The following is a 14,246-nucleotide window of genomic DNA, read 5'->3' as shown; positions in this document are numbered from 1 at the left end:
TGCTTTGTAGTAATTGTACATGTGTGCACGAGACAGAGAGACAACATTTATAAAATAAATGGTTAACATTTAAAATATTTTTCTCAACAAAGATGTGCATCTGGAAGTGTCCATTAGGACCTCACTCCACTAAAATGCTCATTTTTTAAAAAATCTATCCATAAACAATGTTTTAAATTAAATTTGGAGCCAAGAGTTTTCACTGATTACTTTCCGTGTGATAAATGAGAATAAACCATATAGGAAATTAGGTGATACTGAATGAGCGATTGGTTCTACAACTGGCCAAAAAGGCTGGATGGCAGGATTCAGCAGCAAGGGGGTGGCAAATGGATTAGGGAAGGAGCAATGGACATTAACTATGGAAAAAAAAAAAAATAGTTCTCAGCTTTTTTCCTTCCTTACAGGACCTTTGATGAGAATTTTAAAACAATCCCCAAAGGTTCCACTGACAGCTGCCCCTCACGGGGGCTCACCTTCTTCTCTCTCACCCACACCGCTCTTTAAAAAGCTGCCCTCCCTGGAAATTTTAGCAACACCCAGGTGCTGAGAGAAAAGCGATTACGACATTTTCAAACTGGGGTTTTAATGCAACTGAACCCCTCCTGAGTCTTTTAATAATTCGTATGAGAATTTGCCTGGAGGCACAGAGCTACCCTTCTGTGCCAGTTTATGAATTCTAAACAGGTCTCATTATTTTCAATTTAGGCACAAAAACAACTCTCCCTAAAACCTCCAGGAAAAAAAAAAAAAATGTCTATGGCTTATTTAACCCAACCTAACCAGAAGATACACTTTTATTAAAAACGTGGTGACTGGAGTCAGAAGGTGTCTGCTCATGGGGAGGACTGCCATGGTGGTGTCAGAAGCCTCAAAGGGCAAGCCCCCCGGGGGAGGAACCGCCAGGGTCCTCACAGTCCAGGCAGAGCACAGGATGGTGAGACACAATGAGACAGAGAAGCACACTGACAGGCCAAATCAGGGACAATTTGAGTATCAAAAATATATAACAGAATGGCCTGGCAACCCAGCAAGACCTCATCTCTACAAAAAATTTAAAAATAAGCCAGGCATGGCAACATGCACCTGTAGTCCCAGCTACTGAAGAGGCTGAAGGAGGAGGATCGCTCGAGCCCAGGAGTTTGAGGCTGTAGTGAGCTCTGACTGCACCACTGCACTCCAGCTTGGGTGACAGAACACCACCCTGTCTCTAAAAAATATATCAATAAATAATACCACTAGCAGATTATAACCCACTGAATAAAATAGGAAACTGTAAGTCCATATAGAGAGAAATAAACTTGGAAGTCTGACGAGAAAGAAGAGACTTACATAATTTCAAAGTATCCCACTACAAAACATTTACTAATATTTCTTTCCTTGACAAAGAGGAAGAATAACTTCACAAGCGGGAAGGCTGGCAATGCTGTCTTAACCAAGTGGCCAAGGTGAGTCGGCAGCATCAGAAGTAGGACAGGCCAACTTTGGGAGCACTCAGAGAAGACAGAGGAGGAGGACGCCCTCCATCGTGGCCTGTGGTGTGTCTGCCAGTGATGCCACAATCCGACGTGGAGTGAATCGTGAGAAAACATCTGGATAAACCAAACTGAGGGGGCATCCTACACAACAACTTGCCTGGACTCTTCCAAAGTATCAAGGTCGTAAGTCCAGGAAAGACTGCGCAACGGTTCCTGACTGAAGGAGTCTAAAGACACGAGACAATCACATGCAAGGCATGATCCTCCACTGGAAACCTTTGCTGTTTTCCAGCTCCCCGACCGACTGGCAGGAAAGGGTTGGCTCACGCTGTGACTCTGACCCCTGTATGGTGGCTGTATAGAACAGTGGCCTTGAAAAACACTAATGTCTTTGGTATGAGCCATGTACTCTCAAATGATTTACAGAAAATAAAATTCTTCATACTGTATTGCATCGCCAACTTTTCTAGAAGTTTGTGGCAATTTCAAAACAAAAAAAAAATCTTAAACCTGACAGCTGATTTATTCTTAGTTACATATACAAGTGGAAACAGATATGGATAACTGATATAATGAAATGAGGCACAAATTACCACATCACTTAGTCTACTAATGTGAGAATTAATGACAATGTATAAAATTTGCTAATTTCTTATTAGAAAAAAACAAAAGGCCCTTTAGCCACATGGGTTAATGTGCTCTTCTTGTCCTCACCAGAGTATCGACACCCTCAGCCAGCAGGTTGTGCAAATGCAGGGCTTCGCTCTGTCTTTTCATGCCAAGCCACTCTTATGACCATTACCAACCCTCTGAGTACACGGAGGGCTCAGAAACACCTCCTGCATCCAAGAGCCCCGGGACACCATCCAGAACACGGCCAGAACTAAGGAACGCAATCGGAATCCCTGTCGGGTCTTCTGCTTTCAAAGGCCATGCTGTCACAGACTCTGAATACATGGGTTCTAGTCCCGGATCTACCCCGGAGAACTGTGTGACAGTATCACACTGGGCCTCGGTTTTGCTATCTGGAAACTGGGGAGGTGGGCGCAATCATCTAATTCTGATCAACTCCACTAGCATTTAATAAGGGTCTTCCCTTTGGTCAGGTCCTGGTTCTGTCTCCAAGGAGCTCAAGTCTAGCAAGGAGGGGCTTGCAAACAGATGTCTCTGGAAAACTGAGGGGTAAGGGGAGATGGGACATTATCTCATTAGACAGCACAGGCTCCATCCTGTTCAGGAAGAAGACACTGGAGAGGAGAGAAGGTTACAGGAAGATGGAGAATCTCAGCTGAATTTACAGGATAAAAAACAGAGGCTTTCCCTAAGTGAAATAAAACGATGGGGAGAAAAGAGCGAAGTTACTTCAATCGGAGTCAATACTATACAATGGGCTGGGTGCAGCAGTTCACACCTGTAATCCTAGCATTTTGGGAGGCCAAGGCAGGCACATCGCTTGAGAAACAAAATCAGAATCCCTGTCAGGGTTCCAGACCAACCTGGGTAACATGGCAAAACCTCGTCTCTACTAAAACTACAAAAATTAGTTGGGTGTGGTGGTGTGCACCTGTAGACCCAGCTATTCAGGAGGCTGCTTGAGCCCAGGAGGTGGAGGTTGCAGTGAGCTGAGATCTTGCCAGCTCTCAAGCTGAGATGCAGTGAGACATCTTCTTAAAACAAAAATCAAAAAGCTGCACAATGGTTAGTCTGCGTGACCTTGGGCAAGTCAGAGGTTACCTCTGTCTCGTTTCCTCATTTGTACAGGGAACATAATGGCATTATCTAACTCATCCTTGGGAGGAGGGTTCAATGTTTTCATATATTCTATATGCCTATATATTTTATATATTTAATATTTAACCTATATTTAATTATTAAATCACTAATATATGGTTTATATTATATATTAATTACATATAATTATTTTACACATTTCATAATTTAATCTACATTTATTATATTCTAAATGCTTCAGTCTCCAGGAATGTTTACAATAGTATACTCTATAAAAGGACCTGGCACATAGCATGTACTCAATAAACACGTGTTGTAATTTGTTATGATGATATTGATAACATCCATTATGATCTGGTGTGATTCGGGAAGGGGACGCAGTGTGTCTGTGATGGCGGTGGGAGAGTTGCAGCAACTCGTGCAACCAGCTAAGGCCAGAGGAGCCGGCTGCCAGAGGCCCACAGACGCCAGGACAAGGAGTCTGAACCTGATTCTGTCAATAATGAGAGTCATTCTGTTGTAGTCCCTATGCACAGCCTATTGATTCTCAATTTAACAAGCCTGGTTATCTGGTTTCACAGCCTACAGCAAACTAAAGGCTGGGCGTTGGTGGGCAGGGGGCGGTTAGTGCTAATGCAAAGGAGGAAACAGGGATGAAAAATGAAGCAACCATAGGAGGCAAATGCAATTAGCTTGAAAACGTCACCATTCTAGGCCTTACAAGCTCAACGACCTCCACCTCACCACATCGCAGCACGATATGCCAATCAATTCTGTGGGAGGGGGGAAAACTGACTAAAGATCAGTTTAGAGTAATTTAACATATTCTTTTTTTTTTTTTTTTTTTTTTTTTTTTTTTTTTTTTTTTGAGACGGAGGAGTCTCGCTCTGTCGCCCAGGCTGGAGTGCAGTGGCGCCATCTCGGCTCACTGCAAGCTCCGCCTCCCGGGTTTACGCCATTCTCCTGCCTCAGCCTCCCGAGTAGCTGGGACTACAGGCGCCCGCCATCTCGCCCGGCTAGTTTTTTGTATTTTATAGTAGAGACGGGGTTTCACCGTGTAGACCAGGATGGTCTCGATCTCCTGACCTCGTGATCCACCCGTCTCGGCCTCCCAAAGTGCTGGGATTACAGGCTTGAGCCACCGCGCCCGGCCAATTTAACATATTCTGTCGAAGATGACTAGTAACAGATGAAAGGTTTAAAGGTCTTCCAAAATTGAGCCAGGTGCAGTGGCGCAACCTGTAGTCCCAGCACTTTGGGAGGCTGAGGCGGGCAGATCACCTGTGGTCAGGAGTCCGAGACCAGGCAGACCAACATGGTAAAACCCTGTCTCTACTAAAAACACAAAACATAGCCAGGCGCGGTGGCATGCACCTGTAATCTCAGCCACTCAGGAGGCCGCGGTGGGAGAATCACTTGAACCTCCAAGGCAGAGGTTGCAGTGAGCCAAGACCGCACCACCGCACTCACTCCATCCTGGGCGACAGAGTGAGACTCCATCTCAAAACTAAATAAATAAATGAAAAAATAAATAAAATAAAAGTCCTGCAAAATTATTTCAAAGGTGAAAAGCTTTCAAACTTAGAGGGAAAAAAATATTTCAGCAGGAAGAGTCATGTACCTAGAATTCTAGAGTCCTGAACCAGAGAGTCTGGTTGGCATTCTCCTGCAAAGTCATGAGAATGCTTCAGAAATGGAAAAAAATGAAGATGCGGTCTACAAGCCCTGGAAAGCTAGGATCGGTGAGAAACTCAGGACAGACGTAAGCGTATCTCTGAAGTCAGCATAGATCCCTAAGAAACTATACGAAAAACCCAAATCTGATTTCAACTAAAATCCATCATGCATGACCAGACATTCATTCTGGCTCTCTGAGCTGGATATAAAGACATCATCAGGCAAAGAAGAAAAGTTTCCAGTGCAGCTTTTTAAAAAGTAAAAAACCCAAATCCCCTCCTTTCCCATCTGTGAGAAGCTCGTAACCACCTAAGGCAAAAATAACTCCAGAAATGCAAATCAAACACCCAGCTACCAAACGAAGTAAATTGCACAGCTAACGTCTTCCTACTAGATACACTTTACCTTAAGACTAAGTTTAAATACTCAGCTGTGGCAGAGATGCTAAATCAATTCCTTTTCTACCTGGGAAGTAAAGAAATGTACATTTCCAGGCCCATCACAGCTATGTGGGGCCCACACGCCTGAGTTCAGGCCAGTGAAATGTGGGGGCAAGGATGGCCACTTCCAGACCCTGCCCCAGTCACCTCTCTAGAGGGCCTCCAAGCTCTATCTCTAATATTCCCTGCACACCAAATGCAGATAAGCCAGGTGGGGATTCTGAGAGCTTAGAACCAACTGGACAGAGGAAGCTTGGGTCCCTGTATGACCACATGGAGAGATAGAAAGCAGTCCCCTCCCACAGCCAGTCAGCTTTGGCCTGTGACATAGGCAGTAAGTAAACCTCTAAATCCATGAAGCCACTGAAATTTGGGGTTGTGCGTTACAGGCAGGAGTCAGCCTGCCTGGGTGAAAAATGGCCTTGGGTTAATGAACTTTGGTGAGAATCTTCTAGGTAGTCACAAAGCTACCAAAACCACTCCAGTAAAGTCTGGGAAATTTACCCCCATGGAAGTTAATTTCACAGACTTACAACCTGGACACACCTGATTCCTAAAAATCCAGGTCACTTGCTGCCTTTCAGATGCAGAAGGTAACCACTCCCTGATGGAAAACCCTACCTACTGCATTTCCTTCTACTACCAATTTGGTGACCCCAAAATGACAAAGCAGACAAGTTAGAAAAATGCTCTTGTTAGCGTAGCCAAAAACCCTAAAGGAAAGGTTACACAATGCGAGACGATAGAAGAAGGATGGCACTAACAACTGTCATTGAGGAAAATTGTTTAAGGCAGGATGTCAAAATGTTTATTTCTACAGCAAAACATAATTTGCATTTTCAGATATTTACATTTAGCTCAGTGACTCGCGCAATGCAATCCTCTGACAAAGGGCCGCATTCCAACTTTTCTTAAGAGAAAATAGAGCGCAAACTTGTCTTAGCAAGTCAGTAACACCTGCGTTGGCCTGGCAGAACTCTCTCACGATATGTAAATAATGAACTGCCAATAAGCTCTTTCCAGAACAAAAGAGAAGAAACTTGATTCCTCTCCCTGATGTCTCTGCCGTCAGGAAATGTTTTTTTTTTTTCTTTTTTTTGGGTGAATATAGCAAGAGGAATATTGTCAAAATTGTTAACTCAGGGGAACGAAGACCCTCCAAACGGGGGGGCAGGAGGGCCTGGATTGGGCTGCCAGTTTCCTAAAAAGGGGATAGACTTCACTTTGGGAACAATTCATATTACTAAGAAATTGTTTTCTCTAAGACACTACCCAATAAAAGACTAAAGCTTTAAATATTGAAGCCAAATCATTTCAAATATGCCCACCATGAGTTCCAGGGATTATGGCCCACACAGAATGGAAGGTGGTTTACCATCACCCTTGTCCAAATAATTTCCTGAAGACCATCTCACACCTGGGTTTAAGCAAAAATGCCAAAATAGCTCCATTTCTGCCACAATGGAATGTATCAAGTGTGTGATAAGCAGTCCATGAATTCATGGGGAGAAGAGGACTCTCTACATCTCCTCACCAGCCTATTTATGACTGATACTTACTGCCACAAAAGTCTCTAGTACCCACTTCTTCATATGGACTGAGCAGTGATTAAGAACTTAACCTCTGCGGCCAGAAAGATGATGAGAAATGTGATAGTCAATATTGAGCGTCAACTTGATTGGATTGAAGGATGCAAAGTATTGTTCTGGGTGTGTGTGTGAGGGTGTTGCCAAAGGAGATTAACATTTGAGTCAGTGGACTGGGAGAGGCAGACTCACCCTCAATCTGGGTGAGCACCGTCTAATCAGCCGCCAGCACAGCCGGAATCAAAGCAGGCAGAAGAACGAGGAAAGACTAGACTGGCTAAGTCTTCCGGACTCCATCTTTCTCCCATGCTGGATGCTTCCTGCCCTCGAACATCAGACTCCAAGTTCTTCAGCTTTTGGACCAGTGATTTGCCTGGGGCTCTTGGGCCTTCGGCCACAGACTGAAGGATGTACTGTTGGCTTCCCTACTTTTGAGGTGTGGGGACTCGACCTGGCTTCCTGGCTCCTCAGCTTGCAGATGGCCTATTGAGGGACTTCACCTTGTGACAGTGTGAGTCAATTCTCCCATAAACTTCCCTTCATATATACATCTACTCTATTAGTTCTGTCCCTCTAGAGAACCCTGACTAATACAAGGGGAGTTAACCACACTAAACATCAGTTTTTCATCCATAAATGAGCTTCCTAATAATGACCCCCTCCCAGGTGAGCTATGAGAGTTAAGCACATAATACTGGTCTTGGAAGGGAAACAATATGAAAGGTGAGTTAGCGTCATTAGTATATGCAGCCTGTAGTGGCAGATCCCTTACAGATCATGGGAAGATGAGAAATAATGAGATTTCAGGAGTTCTAAAAAAGACCCTCCTTGCTCACAAAACACTTTCCCTAATCCAAAATTTCACTGTTTGATTTTTTAATTATTTCTCTTCTTAAGAAACATACATACGCCCAAAAGGAAAAAAATTTGAGCTTTATCTGAATGAAGGTGTTTTCACTGAATCCATCCGTAATAATAGGGTCACTTTACAATGAGCAAACTGAGGCTTGGAGAGGTCAACTATATTGTCCAAGTTCTCGAAAGTAGCTGAGTAGAAATTCCAACACAGGTCCACTTGCTCTTACATTCATGCTCCTTTCCCGGAGGATTCTGCTAGATAAAGTAACTGCATTCTCCCTAAGGGAAGGATTTTATAGCCAGACAGAATGAGGGGAAGAAAAGAAAAAAAATACGAAAATATGAAAACATGTAAAAAAGACAAATGAAAGAGGTAGGTTATGATACAGAAATGTGTGTCGGAGGCATCATTTTAACAAAGGTCAGGCCCTCTGAGACATAGCTCAGCAATCTTCTCCAGCCTACATCACACACAACCCTTAAATTATGGCAGCTACTCACCTGCCCGGTGCAAAAAGAATGTTTCTGTGCATAGTGTGTCCTATATATTATTTAATAAGATACGACAAGCCCAAACATTCTTCTTGCAAATTGTTAAGAGTGGTGCGGAAGCAAAGTTTTCATGCGTAATTTTCTTTTCTAAGAATGTGAATACATTTATTTGCAGCAGACATTTGCTTTTAGTATACTTAATAATGCTGGAAATTCAGTATGTTTCTTTCCTTAAAAATCAACATGATACCTACAAAAAGTACTTCTGGAGGAGGATGGGGATGGGAAGGAGTACACCAGCAAAATTGTTTAGCTCTTTGTGTGTTTTTTTCCCACTACATTTACTTTAGTAACAAATCCTTGCAGTGGAGTTGCAATGCTATTCTGAGTCTTCTGGGCGGTTCCCATCTGGGTTCCAAATAATCACCATTTGCAACATTTGTAGGTAAACAGTCTGTTGGTTCACAATATAGAGAAAAGAAAGATTGTTCTTTTAATGTCATTCATGATGTGTGGGGGCAAAACAATTTATACAAAAATTCAGGAGTTCAATAGAGTACACTTCATTTTTTTTTGAGACAGAGTCTTGCCCTGTTGCCCAGGCTGGCATCCAGTGGCGCGATCTTGGCTCACTGCAACCTCCGCCTCCAGGGTTCAACCGATTCTCCTGCCTCAGCCTCCCAGGTAACTGGGATTTACAGGCATGCACCTCCACACCCAGCTAATTTTTTGTATTCTTAGTAGAGATGGGGTTTCACCATGTTGTCCAGGCTGATCTCAAACTCCTGACCTCACGTAATCTGCCCACCTCAGCCTCCCAAAGTGCTGGGATTATAGGCATGAGCCACTGTGCCCAGAACACTTTTTAAAAAAAGATTAAACAGGTGCTTTGGAAACAAAGATATTACTAGATGCTCCAGAGTGCCCATTCATTAAGTTAATGCAGTCAGAATGGACAACTTAACAGATTCTCAGAAACCCTAAAGGGAGTCTAAGATGTGATTCCTGCGTAGTGGACGAACAGTATAACTACTACTAAAAATAATGATGTTTATGGAGAAATTATACTATGAATTTCACATATAAAAGTTCATTCAGTCTTCCCAACAATCCAGAGAGAAAAATATCATTATTATCAGGACCATTTCTCACTTACAAATGAGAAAAGTGAGGCGAAGGAGGAGAGGTCTCCCATGTGAAATTGTTAACTAGTGGCCAGGTACACTGATCCTTGGCTAGGATTTTTTTTTTTTTTTTAAGCTTTACTATTACAGAAAATCAGAACATTCAGCAGATTTAAACTCACTGATATTAGAGGTATTCTGAGAATAACTGTGGATAAATGATGATTGGCAGTAGGATGTATTATATAAAATGTTAGCAAGCCCACTAAACTCTTTGACCCTACTTATGAAGAAGAAAAAGCGCCAACATAGTCAAAGCATATAATGAAAAAGAAAGCAAATATTTCTTTAGATTGCTCCCACTGCCCTAAATATATAGTAAAACAAGCAGCACATACATCAGTTTTTCTTTAACAGTGGCCCATATTTTTATTTCTCAACCCCAGTACACACACATAATAGCTTGGTTTATTTTCTATCCTATTCCAATATACTTTTTAGAAATATTGGCTACAAACCACTAAAATTATTTTATAAACTCCAAAAAGGTTTCAGCCCTCAGTTGAAACATGCTACCCAGACGGAAATTACAATTTTGCACACAGAGCTATTTGTATTTTTAAAACGTGCATGCTTATAAAGGGTAGGGATCACACAGACTTGCTAATTTCAGCACTTTTGCACAGGCCCTGGGAATGGACCCAGGACAAGAATGCTTAGCATAGGATCCCTGGAGGACTTTCAAAGTTATCTGAACCTTCTGGAATTGAGTGTAAAAATTATGTGCAGGGACATACCTGCATTTGTATCAAGAGTAGTTCCATGGCTTCTACCAGTTTTATAAAAGTGGGATCCAGCCAAGTTTCAGGTATCTATTTATTTAACTACTTTAATTTTTTGGTGAGAGTCACCAAACCTCGCATCAAAACCACATTTTGGTTAAATATAAATAAAATTAACATCCAATGAGGCTGGGCGTGGTGGCTCACACCTGTAATCCCACCACTTTGGGAAGCCATGGCGGATGGATCACCTGAAGCCCAGGGTCGGAGACCAGCCTGACCAACATGGTGAAAGGCCATCTCTACTAGCTGCGCAAGGCCGGGCGCAGGGGCTCACGCCTGTAATCCCAGTACTTTGGGAGGCCAAGCTGGGCAGATCACGAGGTCAGGAGATCGAGACCATCCTGGCTAACATGGTGAAACCCCATCTCTACTAAAAATACAAAAAATTAGCTGGGGGTGGTGGCAGGCGCCTGTAGTCCCAGCTACTCGGGAGGCTGGGGCAGGAGAATCACTTGAATGCAGGAGGCGGAGCTTGGCGATCGCACCACTGCACTCCAGCCTGGCGACAGAGCGAGACTCCGTCTCAAAAAATAAACATGGGATGAGAGAAGATCATCCCAACCATGACGACGCTGAAATTGTGCCACAAAACAAAAGAGTGGCAACACGGCCAACTGTCAATAACTTTCATTCATTTCTTCTACATATTGAGTGCCTACCAAGGGTGATCAACTGTATTAAGATTCTGGGTTAAACTGGAAAAGGAGGAAGTTACATGAGAGGTACCCTGATGTCCTCTGCAGTGTTCTAGTATAATTACACTACAATTCTGAAATCTACAAAATTGAAGATTGTCACCTATTTCCTGCCTCCCACAGATAACCTGACAGAATGCTCTGAAAGAGGATGAGTTTCAACCAAAAATCATATCGTTTTATCACTGTTTGTTCCCAATTAATAGCCAAAATATTTCAAGGAAAGGTTTATACTGATTGATTGAGACAATGGTGAGATGCAGCCACCCTCAGATGAAAAGGCATGAGTATTTTTCATAAAGGAGACTATTTTGCAAGGGCTAAATCAAAAACTGCATTTCCACTCGAAAGCCCATTAAAACACTAACCGTGCATTCTTCTCCTCACCCTATGGTTGGAGCACAATAAGCTCTCTGGCTAAGAAGTAATCAAGACTGTGTGGTTTGACCCTTATTGGATCTAAGGTGTTCTGAGCCAAGATAGGATTGTGTGATGGGCATGCCTGTGCCTCTTGTTTCCTTCCACATCACGGATTCTCAACTACAGTAAACTTCCTGGCCTCTCTGACCCCTCAGGATGGCTCTGGGAAGATGAGCCATTGATGTGAACAGAGGAGAGGGTTTGGGAGAATGACCCACACATGCCTAGATCAAGTCCTTCTTTTCCAGTTGCTTAGGAATCCAGGCCTCTGGGGAACCCAAGGTTGAACCGCCATGGATCGCGAGGTAACTGGAGAGATGCTGCCCCCCAGGATGGAGGCCTGTTACCCAGTGCCAGGTCTGCCTAGGTGGGTAAGTCTACCTAACTCAAATGGCCAGGGATGTCCGGGAACCCGACATTGCTGTACCTCTGAGTCACAACCTCCAATCCTACATTTACCAATAATAAAGCTGAGCTTTTGGTCTCCACTTGCTGAGCCCTTTGTTTGTCTCAGTTGGTCTAGAAATTAAGCAGGAAAAAGAGCTTCAAAAATCCCAATAAACTCTGTCCTCTCCATCCTCTCAATTTCAAGTAGATTGATGACACTTAAACACTGCTTGGCGGGGCATGGCGGCTCATGCCTGTAATCCCAGCACTTTGGCAGGCCCAAGTGGGTGGATCACCTGAGGTCAGGAGTTCGAGACCACCCTGGCCAACACAGTGAAACCCAGTCTCCACTATAAATAAAAAAATCAGCCAGGCGTGGTGGCATACACTTGTAGTCCCAGCTACTCGGGAAGCTGAGGCAGGAGAATCCCTAGAACCCAGGAGGCGGAGGGTGTAGTGAGCTGACATCATGCCACTACATTCCAACCTGGGCAACAGAGTGAGACTCTGTCTCAAAAAAAAACCCAAAAAACAAACAAACAAACAGAAAAACTCACCACTGCTTAACTCATCTGTGACTTTCCAATTTTAGGACAAAACCACATGTGCCTACTTGATGAGACAACTTGATGAGACAACTATAGGTCTTATTCATATTCTCAGGCAGCCCCAACACAGCAGAGAAGTTCCTAGAAATCAAAACATAACTAATGACCCAGCTCAGCAGGATTTCAAAAAGAAGACATTTTTCTTTAGGTTACTGCACAATCACAGAGGAACAGCAGCTTGGCAGAGTGAGTTAAACGGTAATTTGGGTACAGCTCCCAGGTCTTCGCAGAAAGAGGATCAAATTATTTTTTCTTTTTTGAGACAGTCTCAGTCTGTCACCTAGGTGGGAGTGCACTGGCACCATCTCAGCTCACTGCAACTTCTGCCTCCCAGGCTGAAGTGATTCTCCCACCCAAGGTTCCCCAGTAGCTGGGACCACAGGCACACACCACCGCACCCGGCTAATTTTTGTATTTTTTTTTGTAGAGACAGGAGACAGGGTTTCACCATGTTGGCCAGGCTGGTTTCAAACTCCTGAGCTTAAGTGATCTGCCTGCCTCAGCCTCCCAAAGTGCTGGGATTACAGGCATGAGCCACTGCGCCCAGCCAGAGGATCAAATTCTGTCATTCAAAGTGAATTTCCAAAATAACAAATATCAAGGGTGAGTGTCCCAAGACATTCCCACAGGCTAATAAAAATTCAGGATGAATTACCAACAGTTTGCTAGGCAGTCAAGAGACTCTCCTCTGCAGACAGCATCCAAGAACCCAAAACCTACTGGTTCCTACTTAGATTTCCTATTTACGAATCTGATTAGCAAAATCTGTCAATTTCATCATGATAAAGTCAACAAAATTTACCACTTTGGAAATAGTTCTTTCTGGCTTTGAGTCTGGGAGGGGGTAAAAATGGAAAGAGTTCTGCACATAAATCTTCTTGATGTTAATTTTGTCTTTATCTTGATAATGTTACTAGAAAGATAAAATCTGATTCAGACTGGTTTCTCATTCAGGATGCTTCCTCCGTAACAAAACATTACAAGATGCCCTTCGAGTTGGTGGTTTTTGTTTTTGTTGTTTTTTACACAGACGGGGTCTCGCTCTGTCACTCAGACTGGAGTGCAGTAGCGCAATCACAGCTCACTGTAACCTTGAACTCCTACGCTCCTGAGACCCTCCTGCCCCAGCCTCCCAGCTGGCTACAATTACAGGCCTGTAACACCATGCCCAGCCAAACTTCTGAGTTTTTAATCAAATGTTTTTGTGTCTCCAGCGCATCACAACCGGGCCTCAGTTTCTACTCATTTGGCTTCCCATCGTGAAGTACAGCATAAAGGTTGCCAACCCTCTTGTTTCCGGAGCTTTGGTTTCCGCTATGCAACAGGCTAAACACCCAGACGGTGACTAACCAGCCTTGGGAAGGGTGATCTGATTTAAAAATAAAAAAAAAAATACATGTTCCAAAGCTGCTCAGTTGGTATACAAGTGCATAGCTGAGTCCCCGTTTTCAATTCTTTTGGGCATATACGTGGCAGTGGAATTGTGGGGTCACACAGAAATTCTATGTTTAACATTTTGAGGAAGCAGTAAATTGTTTTTCACAGTAGCTGTGCTATTTTATGTTCCCACCAACAATGCACAAGGGTTCCAATTTCTCCACATTCCTTCCAACACTTTATTATTTTCCATTTAAAAAAATTACTGTAACCTTTCTACTGTGCATAAGGCGGTACCTCACCATGGTTTTGATTTGCGGTTCCCTACAGATATTGAGCACCTTTGCATGTGCTGATTTGGCTACCTGTATATTTTCTCTGGAGAAGTGTCTATCCAAGCCCTATGCTTATTTTTTAAATGGCATGGTTTTTTGTTGTCGCTGAGTTGATTCACAGTGTTTATAGCAGTATTATTCACAATAGCCAAAAAACTGAAACAACCCAAATGCTCATTTACAGAAGAATAAA

The 14,246-nt window shown here is 43.3% G+C and overlaps 1 protein-coding gene across 2 annotated transcripts in view; it reads right to left on the bottom strand.

Moving 5' to 3' along the window:
- Positions 1-14,246, bottom strand: part of TIAM1 (TIAM Rac1 associated GEF 1) — a 451,288-nt gene that overhangs the window by 191,062 nt on the left and 245,980 nt on the right. The gene's annotated exons all lie outside the window — the stretch shown is intronic.

Source organism: Piliocolobus tephrosceles, chromosome 19 (genome assembly GCF_002776525.5).
Source record: "Piliocolobus tephrosceles isolate RC106 chromosome 19, ASM277652v3, whole genome shotgun sequence".
Classification (NCBI taxonomy): Eukaryota; Metazoa; Chordata; class Mammalia; order Primates; family Cercopithecidae; genus Piliocolobus; species Piliocolobus tephrosceles.
Note: the sequence above shows the minus strand (reverse complement) of the source record. Positions and strands in the feature narration are given on the sequence as shown.